Source organism: Lemur catta, chromosome 21 (genome assembly GCF_020740605.2).
Source record: "Lemur catta isolate mLemCat1 chromosome 21, mLemCat1.pri, whole genome shotgun sequence".
In the NCBI taxonomy this organism is placed as follows: Eukaryota; Metazoa; Chordata; class Mammalia; order Primates; family Lemuridae; genus Lemur; species Lemur catta.
In genome coordinates, this window is record NC_059148.1 from 8,930,088 (window position 1) to 8,948,336 (window position 18,249).

Below are 18,249 nucleotides of genomic sequence, written 5' to 3' on the forward strand. Positions count from 1 at the left end.
TCACTGAGCTTTTACGACCGATTCCTGAAAAGAAGTCTCCCTCTGGTTGTTGGCTCTGCTTAGAGGAAGAAGCAGCCCGAGGGAGCCAGGCCTTTAATTAAAGCAAAACCGAAATGATTGCTGCAATTGCTGGAAGGAGAAGAGGCACAGGTGGGGCAGAGGCGATGATGAGTTCTGTCCTGCATGGTGCCTGCTCTGCGGACAGGTAGGCACGATCCCATCCTTGCTTCCTGGCCTTGGCCAGCAGCCCAGTCTTCTCCACAAGCTGCAGTCCTGGATTAATCCCCACGTACTGTTTTCTTTCCATAGATCAGATTTCTCATTTTGTTAATAAGCACAGCCTCCCGTCCACTTGAAGTCAGCTGTTGTGGACTAGGAGCAACAGGGTTTTGCATTATTGAGCTGACAGCCTGCTGCCTTCCTTGAGTCCTTATTGTCTGCTGAAGTCAGATCTGAGGGGGTGCGGTGGGGTAGTGCCTTTTAATCAGCAGCTAGCCCCTGAGAAGGGCTGGCTGGGCAGTTCTGGAGAGTCAGAGGAGTGAGAGGAAGGAATAAAGTTCAATTTACCCAGGGGACCTGTGGCTCTGCCCGTTTTGCTTGGCCTGTTGGCCTTGAGCAGTCAGCCCTACCCCGTACCTTGCCTTGCCCACTGGGGCTGAGACCCCCCCTCCCCTGCCCCCCACCAATAACTGATCTGTTAAAGGGTGGGGCCCTTCAGGGCTGCTCCCACTGGCCTGGGAGGCAGCTTTCACCATAGGGGAAGAAATAACAAGTCGGGTCCCTCCCCTCCTGGCTCCTTAGAGCGTGGCTGAGGAGGGATCCCTGTAGGGCAGCAAGAGGGAAACTGGACTTGGTCAGTCACAAAGTCTGGAGTGTGGCACTGGCTGTGCCGTTTACTCTCGGTGTGACCTTGGACAGTGATTGACTCTCCGCACCTTAGTGTCCCTGCTTCTAAAATGGGAACAGAATTAGAGTTTACATTCGCGTGTCGCTGTCTCCAGAGCTCAGCCTGGGGAAGACAGACGTGAACAAGTGATTGTACAATGGGCTGATAAGGGCTGGCACCTAGCGGAGCGCAGAGGGCACAGCGGCGTGTGGTGTGGGAGAGCACTGGATCCCGTGTGGGTTGAGGTTGGCCCAGAGAGAGGAGGGGTTTAACAAAGGCGTGACTGCTGTTGGGTTTAGAAAGGCAGTGTGGAGAGTGGCATTGTGGAGACCGCAGGAGAGCAGTGAGAGTGTGGACCCGCAGGTGCTGTGTGTGACAAGCCAGCTCAGGCGCCCCAACTGCCTGGCAGGCACGTGAGGCTCTTTTTCAAGTTTTTTATTCATTCTGCCACATTCTTGTGTACAGACTCGGTGCCCAGTCCCTGTGGCTAGACTAAATCGTGCCAGCTTCTGCTTTCTGGCGCTCTTAGCGTTGCTTTTAAGGTGGGATGATAGAGGCGCTTGTGGGTTTTCTCAGAATCCTTCCAATTCAGCACGAGGCATAGTCTCCTTTTACAGCCAAGTAAACGAGGTTAAATAGCTTGCTGGAGCTGGAGGGTAAATGCCTTTGACTCTAGAGCCTGTGAAGCTCATAGAGTATGGTGTCTGGAGAGATCTGGCATCCCATCAGGGAGGGTGGGGCAGAGAGCCCCACTCCCCCAGTTAGGGGCTTCTGAACAAGCCCATCCAGTTTAACTCTGCCTGGCACCTCCAGGGTTTGCTTCCTGCTGGGAGGGGCCTTGCCCTAAGGGTTAGGGACCTGGGCTAGGGGAGGGCTGTGAGGAGAGGCTAGGCCCCTAGGGACTGCAGGCTTGCCTTGAGCCCAGTTTTAGCTGGGAGTGGCAAAGCAAGAAAAGCGGGTGGGGTGGGGGTTGTGTGTGGGCCCCCAGTGAGCTGGATAAGGGAGGGAAGGCCGGGAGCTGGTTCAAGCTCTGCCACAGTTGAGGAGGGCAGGGCCCGATCCCCTGGGAGGGGCAGGGCAGGACTGAGTGGGAAGGGTGACCCTAAGAAACTGCCTGGGTCCTTTGGGAATGCAGGAATGCCACCCAGCTTGGGGGAGCCCCTCCTTCTGACTAAAATGTCCGTGTTTTTCATGGTAATGATAGTGGGTGGAAGGGGGGGGGAGTATGGCCTTGAGGTTAGAACAGGGGACTTGGAGGTCCTTCTACGAGTGAGAGGTGACAGGTCAAGCCCACTGTGGCCACATCTGAGGTGTGACTAGACAGCTGGGGTCCCCTGGGACCTCTGCCTCTACTTTTTCTAGGCCAGAGGGCCTTGCTGCTGCTTGTAACATGGGTAGCATGTAGTAGGTGCTTGTTTTTTTTCTGTTGAGTGATCTGAGCACACACAGAGGATGTGGGTGAGAAGGGAGCGTGTGAGGTCTCTGTCCATCCCGTGGCAATTTCCAGGGTGACTAAGGGAGGGCAGCGACTGGGCTTGGCCAGGTGGGTGCATTCAGGCGGGAGCTGCTGTTGCTGAGATGGACGGGCTGTTGGCTCTGGCAGGGATGTGGCTGCTGTGCGGACTGGTCCCTGCGGTTCTGGGCTGGGGCCGTGAGCTGCATTCCCGGCAACACCTCTGGGTGGGCCAGTGGATGTGTTCTCTCTGGCAAGTGTGGGAAGGGGGCTGCTCCGGTCACCACACTGGGGCTGGAGCCTCATTAAGGGGCAGGGCCTGTCTCATGGCCTTTGCGGCTCCGTCACCTGTGCTGCTGCCTTGGAAGGTGGTAAGATCTCATTCACAAAGTGAATGACAAGGGAGAGGGTGCCGGGGACCTCAGTAGCCTGTCCCTGTCCTTGTGTGGACGCAGTGGGGCTTTTCTGGGTGATGAGCAGAGACACATCACCCAGCACATGCTGTGCCCGTCCTTCCAGGCAGAAGCCTGCCTGCTGGTGCCCCGGCTCTCACCTGGGTACCCAGCCTGTGTCTGGTGTGGGCCCAGGCACCTGTGTTTCCTAAAGCTTTTGCAGTGACTCTGGTGAGCAGCCAAGTGTGAGAAAGGCTGCTCTAGCAGGTGGTCCGTCCTTGTGGGTAACAGAATCTAAGAAGCAGTAAGTGCTGTTCCCTGGGGTGATCACGCACTGCCACTCTGAAGGCCCAGTAGAACCCCCAGTTACCCAGGGAACTAGTTGACAGAATTAGTCGGGCTGATTCTGTCAGTTACCGGGCACCAGGGTGAGCAGCAGGAGGAAGCCAGGCCCTTGTACCCTCGGTGGCTTCTCCTCAGAGGTCCTCTGAGAAGCCACCTACTGCCCTCAGACCCAGGTCCTGCTGGCCCTGTAGCCTGGGCTTCTGGAGTCTGCCTGGCCTGGTTTCTTGGCGTCCTTCTTGGGCTCCCGTTGGCTTCTATATAGCCTTGCAGGGCCCCACAGTGAAGTTTGGGTTCCTTGGTCACCCTGACAAGCCAAGTCCACTATGGCTACAGGTGAGGTGTGACTGGACAGCTGGGGCCCCTGGGACCTCCTCTCTTTTTCTCTTTGACCTCAACGTCCCTGGGAGAGGGAAGATTTGTTTCCTGGGCTGCCTTATATGGGAAAGGTGTGGGAGGCCACTAATGGGGGCAGAGAAGGGAGAGTGGGAGGGGCTGGGAGGGGACCTGTGAGGCAGGACTTCAGGTAGCACCTGGCTCGGCCTGCCCCCTTTGCTGGGACAGACCATGGGTTGTCTTGGGGTTTAATTTGTATCCTTAGGGGGAGAGGACAGAGGCCAGGTGCAGTGGCTCATGCCTGTAATCCTAGTACTCTGGGAGGCCGAGGTGGGAGTATGGTTTGAGCTCAGGAGTTCGAGACCAGCCTGAGCAAGAGCAAGAGCAAGACCCGTCTCTACTAAAAACAGAAAAACCAGCTGGGGTGGTGGCGAGTACCTGTAGTCCCAGCTGCTTGGGAGTGAGGCAGGAGGATCGCTTGAGCCCAGGAGTTTGAGGTTGCTGTGAGCTAGGCTGACGCCATGGCACAGTGTGAGACTCTGCCTCATATAAAAAAAAAAAGAAAAGAGAAAAAGGGGGAGAGGACATAGGATGACCCTGGGTGTGGTGTGGTCCTGGACAGTGTCGGGTGGGCAGTCCTGTCGTTTAGAGCAGCCTGGGCGCGGGCAGTGGAGGAGATGGGAGGGGTCGGGGAGGAAGGGTGGCCCTCCTCTCCACTTCTGTCTTCTGTGCACTTTTTTGTAGGGGGCCCAGAGGGTTCCATCCTGGGGGCAGTTGGTCTGGGGTGGGTTCCTGCCTTGACTCTTTTGCCCCTTCACCCCTGCCCTCCCCAGGACCTCACAGCCCTTCCCTTTTGGGGAAGGCAGCTGATGGCAGGTGCTGCGGGAGCTTTGCTGGAAACCTGGGAGGAGGATGGTTCCGGCAGAGTTCCTAACAGAACGCCCGGAAGGGCATGGCAGAAGAGGGGAGGTGCTTACTCTGGGCTCTTACCTGTGCCTGGCCTTGCAGGAGGTGTTTAATACCCGAACTTAATCCTTAGAATGTCCTGATCATTTTATCAGTCCCCATTGTACATAGCTAGGAGGTGGGTAGAGAGGTTCTAAGAGTGGCATGTGCGGAAGCCTTGACCATGCCTGCGAGGGCTCCTTACTCTAAGCAGAGCTTGGGCTGGAGGACGGCCAGGGTAGTGGATGCCTGCCCTGGACGAAGCCAGGGACTTGGGCCCCTGGAGCTGGAGGGTGGTCCCTTGCAAGTCCCCCTGCCCCCTGAGAACCAGGGACCAGAGAGGACTTGTGTGGGCAAACCTTATCCCTCCAGTCACAGCTCTGGCCCTTCTGGCATGTTGAGTCTTCCACCCCATGGAAGCTTGTGCCTTTGCTGAACACCTCAGGAGAGGAGGCACGTGGGGTGGTCTGGACGTTGTGGGGAATTCGGAGCTGAGCTCCCTTCCTTCTCCTCATCAGTGTGGGCAAATGAGAGGTGCGCAAACACTGCTGGTGGTTGTGTGGACGACGAAGGCAGGGTGGCCTTGCTCTTGGCAACATGAGGCTGTCCCTTGGTAGATGGGCTCGGGGGTCCAGGTGATCCTAGTAAGGAGGAGAAGGGACCTAGTCTCTGCCTTCCGAGGTGCCGAAAGGTGGTCGTCCTTTAGTTGTGGTAGGTGAACCTGAGCCCCAGAGGACCAGGCGCCAGCCCCAGTGCAGGCTGCGGGGAGAGGTTTGTTGCCAAAGTCCCACATTCCATGCATATGTTGATGCTGATAAGGGTAGCCGGGCTGGCTTAGCTGCTTTGGGCTGGAGGGGACTTTGACTTCATGCCCCCAGAAGGCAGCATGCACGTCCTGCTTCCTGCATGTACATCCCCTCCCCCACTGACCACCTCTGCCTCCAGGTGGACATGGCCCAGCCATGGTCCTGCAGCCTATAGAGGCAGGGCACATGTGGCTCTGAATTAGGCCTCCGGAGGTCCAGTAATAGTCTCTGCCTGCCTGCCTCTCAGAGCATTTGTGGATGCCATTTGCAATGGCAATCCTTTTATTTATTAAAATTTGTTACTCTGAGGTTTGGCGGGAGGCCCTCTGTCTAGGATTTTGGTGTTTGGTGAGCACCTGTGGTTTCGTGGAAAGAGGACTCTGGTGTCAAGCCTGTTTCTCTGTGTGCCAGTCCTTAACCTTTCTGGGGTTCATTCTCCTTGCCTGTAAAACGGGTTGTTAGGAATATTTGACACAGTGCTTGCCAGCCATTCTTAGAGTTGTTTGCAACCCCCTGGGGGGGCTCCCCCGCAAGACCCTTTTATGATATTTAGAAGTTAGTAGGAGCTGGGGTAGGTGGCACATACCTGTAATCCTAGCACTTTGGGAGGCTGAGGCAGATTGCTTGAGACCAACCTGGGCAACATAGTGAGACCCCATCTTTACAAAACACAAAATTTAAAAAAAGTTGTTGCCAGCTTTTGCCACATGTTGACACTTACGGTGCAAAACCGAGGTGGACGGCACTGCTGTGGTACACAGTGCCTGAGTGCGTCTCCACTGTTAGCCGGCGCTCGGGGCTGAGTCCTACCAGTGTCACATGTGTCCAGGCAAGGCAGTACAGATGACTGAGTGTTAAATCTAGACCTGTAATTACATGTCTTTTCAGTTTTCTCTGTGGTGAAATGGGGGAGATGTACAGGGCTCTTCTGCCGCACACAGATATGATGGTGTGTCTAGGAAAACCGCTGCATGTTGTGTGAGCTGGGGGCTAGACTTGCTTTTTCTCCCAGAACATTATTTTTGCTTGAAAGAACTACTGACAGACAAAAGTGTGCTTATTCAGACTTGGAGAATTTGTCAGACATTTTCTTGCAAAGGAACAAAGTGAGCCTGCCACTTTAAGGAAAATTGACTCTTTGTTGCTAATAATATCAAGCTTTCAAGGGAAAATTAGAATTTTGCAAAACTGTAAGTCCTGCAGTTTCCCTGCACTTAGACTTCTCTGATAAGATCGCTAGTGATAGTAAGGGGATTTTTTGGTGTTGTATAATGAAATGTGACAGCATTTGGAAGAACCAGTTAACTCAGTGGACTACTAATTTCCAAATAATCAGTGCTTGATGTTACAGAATCCTGTGTGGATATGAATGTAAGGTAGACTAATGGATTTTGGTGTAACCAGATATGAAATAGTCACTGATACAAGTTCAGATTCTTCATTGCAGCCTTTAAGAAACTATTAGTATCACATGGCTGGGCATGGTGGCTCACACCTGTAATCCCAGCACTTTGGGAGGCCGAGGTGGGAGGATCACTTGAGGTCACGAGTTTGAGACCAGCCTGAGCAAGAGTGAGACCCTGTCTCTACAAAAAATAGGAAAATTAGCTGGTCATGGTGGTGTGTGCCTGTAGTTCCAGCTACTCGGGAGGCTGAGGCGGGAGGATCGCTTCAGCCCAGAAGTTTGAGATTGCAGTGAGTTGTGATGATGCCACTGCACTCTAGCTGGGACTACAGAGTGCGATCCTGTCTCAAAAAGAAAGAAAGAGAGAGAGAGAGAGAGAAAAGAAAGAAAAGAAAGAAAGAAAGAAACTATCACTCGTTGAGTTTTAGTAGAATATCAGAAAAGGTTGTTACAATATTGCTTCCTTCTTTCTTTGTAAAGCCAAAGTTCTTTATAGGCTTTAATCAAAACCACATATCCTAACAGACTGAATGCAGAAAGCAGATATGAGAATCCAGCTACTTCTTATTAAGCCAGACATTAAAGAGATTTAGTTACAAAAGTGTAAAACAATAGCACCCTTCTCACTAAGTTTTTTCTTTTGGAATAGTAGGGTTTTTTTTTTTTTCCATAAAATGCTATTTATATTTACATGAAATGAGATTATTGTTGATATTTTAAATCAACTAAGTACTTTTGAAAATTATCTGTTTTTCTAATACACTAACTAGAACAGTAACATACACAGTAGTCCCCCCTTATTCAAGGGGTGCCAAGACTCACAGTGGACTCCTGAAGCCATGGGTAGTACCGAGCCCTACATACACTGTTTTGTCTGTACGTACATCCCTGTTGAGGTTTAATTTATACATTAGGCACAGTAAGAGATTAACAATCATGAAAATAAAATGGAACAGTTGTAACAATATACTGTAATAAAGTTGTGTGAATGTGGTGTCTTTCTCTTAAAACATTTGCTCACCTGTTTTTGGACCATGATTGACCGTGGATAGCTGAGGCTGAAGAAATGGGAAGCAGATTAGGGACATTGCTGTCATTGTGTAATAACATCAAATACAGTAATACAGGGGCCACATAAGCAAGCTCTTTGGGAGTCCCAATTTTTAAAGATGCAAACAACACGTTTTTAGAACAGGTGACAAGGAGGGGCGCTGGGCATTTCCAAGTCTCCTGTGTGCCACCTTTCACATACTGTTTTGCCCTGTCTCTTCTCAGTATTGGTTCTTTCTGACTGGCGTTTGCTCACCTAACAAACACTTAGGAGCGCCCTGCTGCCTGCCTGGCGCAGGGTCCCTAACTTTGGGTGCTACTGGTCAGGGTAAGTGGGAGGAAAGCAGCTTGGCAGCTAGTGCTGACTGACGTTGGGTGCAGTGCGGGGAGGCAAGGCTGGTTTAACAGAGGAGGGAACCGTGTGGGACAGGTCTTCCCAGCAGAGGGAACAGCCTGCTGGGGCTCAGAAGTGTGTCTGTTGAGGGGGGAGGTGGGCCTCTGAGAAGAGCTCTGCATGCTGGGCCTCAGTGTGGACTTTATCCCAAGCATCGGGAAGCCATTGAAAGCTTTAAGCAGGGGAGTGGCTCAGTGAGCTGGGTGTTAGAGAAAGATAACTCGGGGTGATTGGACTCTGAAGTGAGGGGGCAGGGGCTGGCCAAGGGCTCAGCTGGAGGGGCTGCAGAGGGCAGTTGTGTTCGGGGCTTTGATATTTTTACTTAGAGTGGCTCTAACTCAGCCCTTCTTCCCCCTTCAGTCCTTGGGAGGGCTCCTAGGATTCCCTCTTCGGGGTAACTCCTGTTGGGTTAGGCATGCCCGCTTTCCCACGTGTAGAGACCCTGGCTTCTGCTGCTTTGAATTTATTAGGACAGGGTGATATTTTCTGGCTCATCTCCTGTGAGAACTGAGCGCTCCAAAGCCCTCATTTGTGCATTGTTGCCATAGTTTGCCCAACTGTGTGGCCCTGCTGCATTTGCTAGACCTCTCGACCAGGTGACCTCTCAGGTGGTGTCAGGAGGTAGGTGCTTGAGCAACCCTCAGCTTTAGCCTCGTGGCCCCCTCCTGCCCCCTCCCCCTTTCTTTTGGGACTTCTGCACAGAGCAGGCTCAGCTTCCTTGGTAGGCTTAGAGATTGTGCTGTAAGAAGTTACTTACAAAGGTATCTGACCAGAGGATGTAAATTACATGTATAAACACAGGTACACACATCTTAACATAGGGATAAGTAGTGGAAAACCTACCATTTGATTAGTTGTGCATGACACACGAAGTGAGACACCCCTGCTCCCCCAGTCTCTATGGAAGAAGCAGCTTCCCTAGACACCCCCATGTACTTCTGCCTGCTCATCCCCACCTCCCTCCAGAAGCCACCACCCCTCTCTCTGAGTTGTGGCTCAGCTGCTCCCTGGCTTTTCTTCGTTGGTTCCACATTTGTCTGGATCCTTAAACAACAGCGGCTTGTTTGGGTTGGGTTGGCTCTCTGTGTACTCGGAGCCAGGCACTGTGCACTCTTGACACTCTCTAGTAGCTGCAGTTTCTGCGTTCTCATCTCCCACTTCAAGTGTCCAAGGTGGTGCTGTTCCACACATTGTCACATGTCCTGCTGGCAGTGAATATTTGGGTGGTTTGCAAGGTTTTTGTTTTTGCTGGCTCCTAAATAGCCTACTTTTCAGCCTTGAGCTTCTTTGCAGGCAGAGAACTGCCTGTTTATTTTGTTTTCTGTCCTTAAACCCAGTTCTTTCATGCCAAACAATTCTTCCAGCACCCTGAGACTCAGTTTTAAAAGTATGGTGAAACTTTGTATTTTCCCCCAAAATCTAAATGAATCCCTCTTTCTGATTTCCTTTCTGAGCTCTTGGGCATTCTCTGTTAGACCCTTTCAAGTCACCTGCTGGACAGGTGAGATTGCTTCTCTGTAAAGTTTCATACCTGGAGGATTTTCAGGCACAGGGCCATAGATTGCAGTATTTTCCATAGCAATTACTTAGTTTTATCATGAAAAATTGCTTTTTATAACTCCAGTGGAAGCTGGGCGTGTTGTTGCACACCTGTTGTCCCAGCTACTGGGAAGGCTGAGACGGGAGGATCGCTTGAGCCCAGGCATGTGAGGCTGCAGTGAACTATGATCACACCACCATACTCTAGCCTGGCTGACAGTGAGACCTTGTCTCTAAAAAAAATTTAAAAATACTAAGGCCGGGTGCGGTGGCTCACGCCTGTAATCCTAGCACTCTGGGAGGCCAAGGTGGGTGGATCGTTTGAGGTCAGGAGTTTGAGACCAGCCTGAGCAAGAGCGAGACCTCGTCTCTACTAAAAATAGAAAGAAATTAGCTGGCCAACTAAAAATATATAGCAAAAATTAGCTGGGCATGGTGGCGCATGCCTGTAGTCCCAGCTACTCAGGAGGCTGAGGCAGAAAGATCACTTGAGCCCAGGAGTTTGAGGTTGCTGTGAGCTAGGCTAATGCCACGGCACTCTAGCCCAGGCAGCAGAGTGAGACTCTATCTCAGAAAAAAAAAACCATTTAAAAATACTAAGATAAAACTCCAATGGAGGTCCAAGGTGTCTCTAACTTGATTTTTTTTTTTTTTGTTTCCTATTTGGAGTAAAACAAGCCTGACCCTTGATCTTTGGCTGTAGCTCCTGGGTTATTTGTTTGGTGGTGGGGGGGGTGCAGCATGTGGCATTGATTACCCACGCAGGAGCAAGTGGGCCATTTCTTTCTCCCCAGCAGCTTCCTTCGACCCCAGATCCTGAGGGCTTTGACGTTTTCTTCTAGGCTTCGTCCCTGTGGTATGCCCGGCTGGCTGCCACCCGGCCCTGCTGGAGGCCCTTGTTGGGAATTCTTTGGTGTACGGTTTGAACCTTGCCTGCGCTGCTCTGAATTTCCTATTTCTCCTTGGCTTGCCTTCCAGGATTTGAAGAACCCCCTTTCCCTTGGACGTGTCTGTTAGGCCGTAGGACAATTAAAAAATATTATCAAGTTTTTAGATAGTGGACACAAGTCTGCTCCTAGTACGAGATTTTAAAGTAGTCTCTGGGTTTCCTGTGGCTGGGTTCCCCCTGGCTGGCTTATGTGAGTTGCCTCTTCCAGGGTGGGTACTCTGTCCTGGACTTTGCAGCTGTCCTGCCCATGTTCTGCTTCCCGGGTTGTGATTGTTACTAGTTGGGGCTCCAGGGGAGGTCACTGCCTGGACTGGGTCTGCTTGCAGATCAGGACTGTCCGTCTCTGCTTCCTCTCCTGAAGGTGTCTGTGCACCGTACTGAATGGAAGTACGTACTACGTGAGAGTTCTTCACAAGTGAACGTGCTTGTGTAACCAGCATCCAGAACGAGAAACACGGCCTGGAAGCCCCTCTTTGTCCTGAAGCTTCCATTCACCCCCCACCCCTGTGCTGGATTAGTACGTAAGTGGGACATTTGCATAAACCAGACTGTGCTGCGTAGTCTCTTAGGCTCTGGCTTTGCTCAGCAGTAGGTTTGGGAGACTCATCTGTGTTGTGTGTAAGTCAAACCGTGTGAAATTGTCAGCAGTCATCTGCTTTTGACCTCCAAAAGGCAAATTCGTATGGGTCAACCTAGGTGTTCAGCCCTGTTTGCTGCCGGTTCATGGTTCCCTATGCATTCAGCTGTCTCTTCTGGGAGTGGGCAGCGGAGTTGCTTCCAGCATTGGGCCCTTTTGAGCAGGGCCGCCAAGAGCATGCCTGCCTGTGTTTTGGTGAGCACATGTGTGCATTCCTGTTGGCACGTAGGCCCACAGCTTGAGGAATGTGCCATCCATGGGTTTACCAAAGTGCATGAGACTTCCAGTTCCCCTACTGCCTGGCCAACATTTGGTCTCACTTGTCTTTTTCCTGATGGGGTTTTGAAGTTGTTACTCTTTCTGGTCTTATTTGAAAATGTTCGCTTTCTCTTTCACCCCTGGGAGATGTTCTTTTAGTTTTTGGCTAGGGTTTGGTGTTGAGTTTTTGTGTTTTTGTTTTTTCTGATTTCTCATCAGCATGTCATGTCAGTCTTGTCCCAGCTGACGGGTGTGTCATGCTGTGGGCAAGGCAGAGGCTCCTTAATGCCAGCTTGCCTTGCAGCTTTTGCCAGGCCAGGATGGCAATGTGGGTAGAGGGCTGTCAGCTGCCCTTCCTTGGGAAGGTCTCTACTTGGAGAGGTGGTTCTTCCTGTTCTTTGGTCATTGAAATGTTTTCCTTTATGAAGTACTGATGATAGATAGATGATGGCAGGGTTATTTGTTTCTTTTTAAAATTCTTTTAGAGTCTTTACTTGGCATAAGAAATTGTTAGCTGGGAGGGTTCGTGTTGGAATTGTGAAGTTGGGGAGTCTCTCTCCCAGAGCCCTGGGCTGTGAGGTGTGCCTCCCTTAGGGGCTCCGTTATCTCCTTTGAAGGTGTCCCAGGGCAGGTTAGATGATCATGATAGCCCCTTCCAGCTGGGCGACCCAGGCTTCCCCAGGCCCTCTTAGCTCCTCTCAGCTCCTTGTGTGTGGAATTTCCACCTATTTACTGCTGTGCTGTTGCTGTGTGTCCTCCCTCCCTTCCCCGCCACGCCGCCGCCTCTAACCAGGCCCGTCTCAGAACTCAGCCAGACCATGCCAGGCCTGGGGCCCTCCTGTGTGCCAGCACTAACAGGGGACATCCAGCTGCAGGTCCCCAGGATCGCTCCTTGCTGGCTCCAAAGCCAGGAGTGATGGGAAGAGGAGGGGACCAAGGTTGTGCCTTCTGGGAAAGTCATTTGGGGGCCAGGGGCCTAGTTCGGGGCAGCCCTTCCTGCCTGCTCCCCTGGCAGCTGTCTTTTCCAGCCTTTTCCAGCTGGTGTGTCACCCAGGAGCTTCCCCACCTCTCAGAAGGGAGGAGCACACACAGGCAGGTGGTTACAGGACCAGGCAGAGCTTGGCCCAGCTGTGGGTAGCCGCACAAGGTCTTCAGTAGGACCTGTGGACTCTTGAGGAAGTCATCAGGGCCTGGGTTGGGCACCACTGTGGGCAGCAGGGCTGGCCCCCGGGTCAGAGAAGGAGGCCGCCAGTCCAGTTCCCCATCACCGCTTCACCAGCACGCTGAGTGGTACCCAGGTGTTTGTTCATAGAAGCTTTGCTGGAGGGCGGGAGGCTCCTGGCATCTGTGGAGCCTGTTGCTTTCCAGGAGGACGGTCTGGGAGAAGAGCCAGGCACTGCTGGCCGGCATCCAGGTCTGGGCTGGATTACATGGCTGGGCTTGCCCAGAGCGGCGGGCCCCACCCACCACCAGCCCATGCCTGAGGGACAGGGCAGGAGGTCATGGAGGATGGGGGTGTTTCCAGAGGAGCAGCAGGCGCAGCGCAGGCCCCAAAGCAGGCTGTGTGATGGGGGGCCCACCGCTTGCTTCTAATGGAGGAGCTGGGCAGACCCTGTGCCCGCACATGGAGTTCAGGAGGATGCAGCCCAGGTGAGCCCAGCGGTGGACAGGCAGATGGTGTGGGGGGGTGAGGGTGGACTTGCAGCCCGAGGCCATCCTGGCACGCTGGCTGCGTGGAGGGCAGCGCTGCCCGAGTGTCTGGAGCGGCTCAGCAACCAGAGGCCCAGCAGGGGTGGCATCCCTGGCCCTGCCAGGCAGTGGGGTGGGGAAGACAGACGACAGCTCTGCAGTTGGGATTTCGGTCTTTGCTCTCCTATCTACTTCCTCTTGTGACCCTGGGCAAGTTGCTTAACCCCAAGAACTTTCCCTGTTTTATCTGAAACTGGGTGGAGATAAGCTGCTCTCAGGGCCCTGGGAGGGCTCAAGGGGACCAGACCTGTTCAGTCCTCTGCTCGCGTGGGGCTGCGGTGCGGGGCGAGCAGCAGCTGTGGCTACATCGGGCCACATTTTATCCATTGAGTCTTCTTTGGGGATGACTCAGGCCACTGGGGACAGGATGAAGGGTGTCCTGGGCTCGTGGCCGTGCAGGGCTGGTTGGTGGGGCTGGGGGCTGCACCTTGGAGCTCTTCTGGGTCCTGGGCTGCTTCCTGCCTTCCAGAGGGTGTCTCTTGTGGATTAGGGGCTCTTCCCTGGGAGAAGCGGTGTTCCCATGGGGCCACACCTGGAGCCTTAGGTGACCGTAGTGGGGGGCTGGTCTGGGACCAGGGCCAGTGCTGACCTCAGACTCAGGTTTGGGGGTAGCGGCAGCATGCCTGCCCTCTCTGACACTGGTCACATGTGTTTAACCCTTGGGTGTGGATATTGCCTGGTGGCCGTGCCCTGCCCAGCACTGCTTCTCTGCCTGGCACAGCTTGTCCCTCCCACCTGGCAGTGGCACTCTGGGGGGGCCATGGATGTCCCTGCTGGAGGGTTCCCGTTGTACTCCGTTACTTCTGGCGGGGTGTTCCTTTCTTGGTCAGGAGGTGGTTAAGGTGAAAGAAGCCATCTTCTGTTGGGTGCCTTGGGGTGGACTGGGCAGGAGCTTCTCCCCAGTCCCCAGCAGAGCTCCAGGCCTCCTGCAGGAAGCCCCTCCTGGGGAAGTGAGGTATGGCCACCAGGGAGAGAGGTGGATGAGAAAGTTCCTGGGAGGGCTGGCTGGGGAGGGCCCCCTTCGCTGGTCTTCACCTTTCTCTCTAAGCCTCCCTCTTGGCTGGGCGTGGGCCGTAAGGAGTTGCAGTCCAGGTGTCATGGTGGCCTCCAAGAAGGGCTGGTTCCTGGCCACAGGGGTCAGGACTGATGGGTTGCCTGAAACCTTGAGTTTGGCCCCCACCTGTGGGCCTGGGGGTGGGTTTGGGCTGTGCTCCTGTCTGCTGGAGGCAGGGCTGCCAGCCTGGCCCCCAAAGGGAACCACACACAGGCCCAGTAACCGGAGCCTTTCTTTTTTTTTTTTTGAGACAGAGTCTCACTCTGTTGCCTGGGCTAGAGTGCTGTGGCGTTAGCCTTGCTCACAGCAACCTCAAACTCCTGGGCTTAAGCGATCCTCCTGCCTCAGCCTCCCAAGTAGCTGGAACTACAGGCATGCACCACCATGCTCGGCTAATTTTTTCTATATATTTTAGTTGTTTGGCTAATTTCTTTCTATTTTTAGTAGAGACGGGGTCTCGCTCTTGCTCAGGCTGGTCTCAAACTCCTGAGCTCAAACGATCCGCCCGCCTCGGCCTCCCAGAGTGCTAGGATTACAGGCGTCAGCCACCGTGCCCAGCCTAACCAGAGCCTTTCTGAGTGCCAGGGCTCCTGGAGGCCAAGGCTCTGGGCAGCGTGGGCATCCAGGTCAAGCTGGGCAGCGCCTGTTGGGATGGCGGGTGCAGTTCTCGGCTCTCCGCCTAAGCAGAGATCACTGGCATCTTAAAACCTCCTCTCACGGCCTTCGAAAGATTCTGGCCAAAGGTGCTCTCCTGCCCTTTGCGTGTGCTGAGAAGAGAGGCCTCGGTGATCCCATTCCAGCTTCCCCTGTGAGCCCCAAGTCTGTGTGGGCTGACAAAGCGTTCACCTTGAGGCGAGCGCCCTGGGCCCGTGGGCCCCAAGGCGTGCTGCTCCAAGGTCAGGTGGCAGCGAGGGGTGCAAGGGTGCAGGAAGCCCAGGCCCTCCCCTTTGCCGTCCCCTTTGGCCATTTGGCTGGTGTGTGTTGGGGTGGCAGATGGGGTGATCAGGAGTGCCCAGGGGAGGGGACCTGAAAGGGAGTCCTCGGCCTGGGCTTTGACTGCCCTCTGGAGACGTGTTCAGGGCCACCCAGCCAGGGAGGAGCAGGAAGAGTTGGGTCTGGTCTCACCGAGGCTGCTCTGCCCTTGGGCTTGGTGCCAAGCCAGGAAACTGAGGCTGAACCAGCACCTCTGGGTGGTCTGTGGACCGTCAGTGGGCAGGGGATCCTGTGTCCACAGCCAAAGACAACATCCCTCCACTCTGTGGGCCCCGGGTCTCCCTACCTCGAGGGGATGTGGGAGGTGGGGGGAGGTGCTGGGTAGAGGCTCAGCAGTACTGCATGAAGTTGAGCACGTGGCTCCTGGGTGGCCCTCAGGGTCAAATGACGCAGCAAGGCCAGGCTCCAAACAGTGGCTTACGCCTGGAATGCTAGCACTCTGGGAGGCCGAGGCAAGAGGATCGCTTGAGATCAGGAGTTTGAGACCAGTCTGAGCAAAAGCGAGACCCTGTCTCTACTAAAAACAGAAAAAATTAGCTGGGTGTGGTGGCTCACACCTGTAGCCCCAGGAGGATTGCTTGTTTGAGGTTGCTGTGAGCTAGGCTGACGCCACGGCACTCTAGCCCAGGTGACAGAGCAAGACTCTGTCTCAAATAAATAAATAAATAACGCAGCACATGGAAAGGCCAGGTGGCTGGGCATGCAGCAGCACCCAGCAAATGTTAGCTGGCGTCATGTCCAGGAGGAAAGAGGAGCCAGGGTGCTGAGCTGCTGAGGTGGGGTGTCCTGTGAAAGCCTCCATTTGGAGGTCTGTTTCATGGAGGTGACATTTACTTACAGTGACGTGCCCATGTCTTAAGTGCAGCCCCTACTGAACTTTGACGGGTACATCTACCTTAACCTAGACTCCCAGCAAAATGGAGAGCTGCCCTCACTCCAGAAAGTTCCTCCCGTCCCATCCTCACAGACACTCCTCACCTCAGCCCCACAGCCTCTCCTGATTTGGGTTTTACCCTAGGTCACTTTGACCTTTTCTAGAATTGATGTAAGTGGAGTCCTGCAGTCTTTTACCCTTTGACGTGAGCTTTCCTCCATTAAGCGTGGTGACTGGGAGATTCATCTGGGTCCCTGCATCATTTCTGCTTTTATTTTTTTTAAGGATTTAAAAAGTAACGCATAAGTGTTTAAAATTCTGAGTATTACAGAAATGAACCTACAGACATTGTGGTTTTTCCATAATTCCACCCCTAGATAACCTCATTTAGCAGCCGGGTGTGCTGCCTCCAAGGAGTTTCTTTTCACAGGATGGACCTGCTGGGTTGGATGGGGTCAGGGCTGCCTTGGGTTAGTGGGGGTGGACAGGGAGGGTGCAGCTGGAGGGGGCACGGGGCCTCCAGCCAGCCCAGCTCTGCGGCCTGGCCTTCCCTTGAAAGGCTGTGGTGTCTGAGTGCTGCTGCAGCCCTTGTCTGGCCCTGGGCCTGCCCTCAGTGGCTCAGCAGGGGGTGGGTTGGGGGTTGGGGGACATGCCTCTCTGGAACCAGGAGGAGCAAAAGGAGGGCAGGTGAGTGTTGACCATTCCGTAAACAAGGTGGTGTGTCTCAGGCTCAGCCTGGGAGGGTAACCCAGAATCGTCTTCTTCCTTCCGCCACACCTTATAGAGAGCTGGCTGTCTCCCCAGTGGCTGGTTCCTGCCGTACCCTGCTGGGGTCAGCCGGTGGGAACTCTCCCACCCACAGGGGAAGCCTGAAGCTGAGGGGTCCTAACTAGGGAGGCAGTTTCTGTGCCACCCTTCCTGCCCCTCCCCGAGCCCCTGAAGGCTCTGTCCCAGAGAGGGGCCAGGTTGCAGCCTTAGAGGAGAACCCAGATGGCCCTGCTAGCCCAGGCCTGCTGCCCTACTGCTCCAGATCCTAGGCATCCTGGAAGCCAGCGCTCTGGGCAGGGTGGGCCAGGGCCAGGCATGCTGTCCTTGGGGCTGATAGGCACAGTGCCTGGACCTGCTGCCAGGGACTGCTGGGTGCCAGGCAATGTCCTCATCCAGCCTGCAGTTAGCTCCTGCCAGGGCTGGGCATCAGGCCCTGGACCCAGCTTCCTGGGCCAGCCCCAGAGCCATGTTTCTGGTTGCCTGGCACTCCCCCAGGCTAAGCCTCTCCAGGGTAGGTGCTTACTGCTGGCCTGCCTGGTGGCAAGTGGGCGGGGCAGAGTTCTCAGGCTGCCGTCATCTGGGTTGGGAAGAGAGAGCAGTGCTGCATTAGGTAGGGGTCCTGCAGCAGGGTGGCGTGGGGACCCCTCTTGTGGGGTGAGGATCCATCACCACTTGCAGACACAGTGGCAGCCCAGACTCAGCCCAGCCTGGGTGTGGCTGGCAGGCAGGGTGCAGGGAAGCCAGCCCTGTCCTTTCCTGCCGAGTGTCACGTCTGACCTACCCCGGGGCCCACCCCTCCTTGGCTGGGAGACTTTGGTCCTCACCTGGGCTGGTGAAGTGCCTGGCAGGGCTGGGAAGTGGGTACCTACGGAAGGCGTTCCCAAGCCCTGTGGTGCTGAGGTGCCCCAGAGTCCTGTTCGGCCACCCACTCCTTGCACAGTGTCCAGTGGCTGACCTGACCTTGGACAAGGGCAGGTGACCCTCTGGCAGGTGCTCTGAGGGGCTCTGGTTGAAGAGTGGGTGGGGTGGCACAGGGCTTCGTGGTGGGCGCCTGGTTAGTTCCAGTGTGCTGTGCTGCCGTGACTTCCTGGCCAGTCTTCTGGCTGCTCTCACCGGTGTTTCAGTGGCCTCTGCTCCCCTTCTAAAGCTGACAGAGCCGTTCTTGGCTGCAGCCTAGCTTTAGCAGACCTGAGCGAGGGCCCCAGGCCCAGCCCTCTCTAAACGTGGACGCTCTTAGGCTTCTGTACCTACAGAGCTGGTTCTGCTGCCCTCTGGGCCTTTGGTGGGATCCTGGGCCAACCGTCTGCCCCTCCTCTTGGTCCTCCCCCCAAGAGGGGAGCTGGTCTAGGGGCTGGAGAGACAGCTGGCAGGCTGAAGCCGAGGCCTCCCAGCCACAGGCCGGCACCCCGGGTCTGGTCA

General features: G+C 54.6%; 1 protein-coding gene across 1 annotated transcript in view; it reads left to right on the forward strand.

Annotated features, from left to right (window-relative positions):
* The window catches only part of HIC2 (HIC ZBTB transcriptional repressor 2), a 30,418-nt gene that overhangs the window by 2,746 nt on the left and 9,423 nt on the right, over nt 1-18,249 (forward strand). The window lies entirely within an intron of this gene.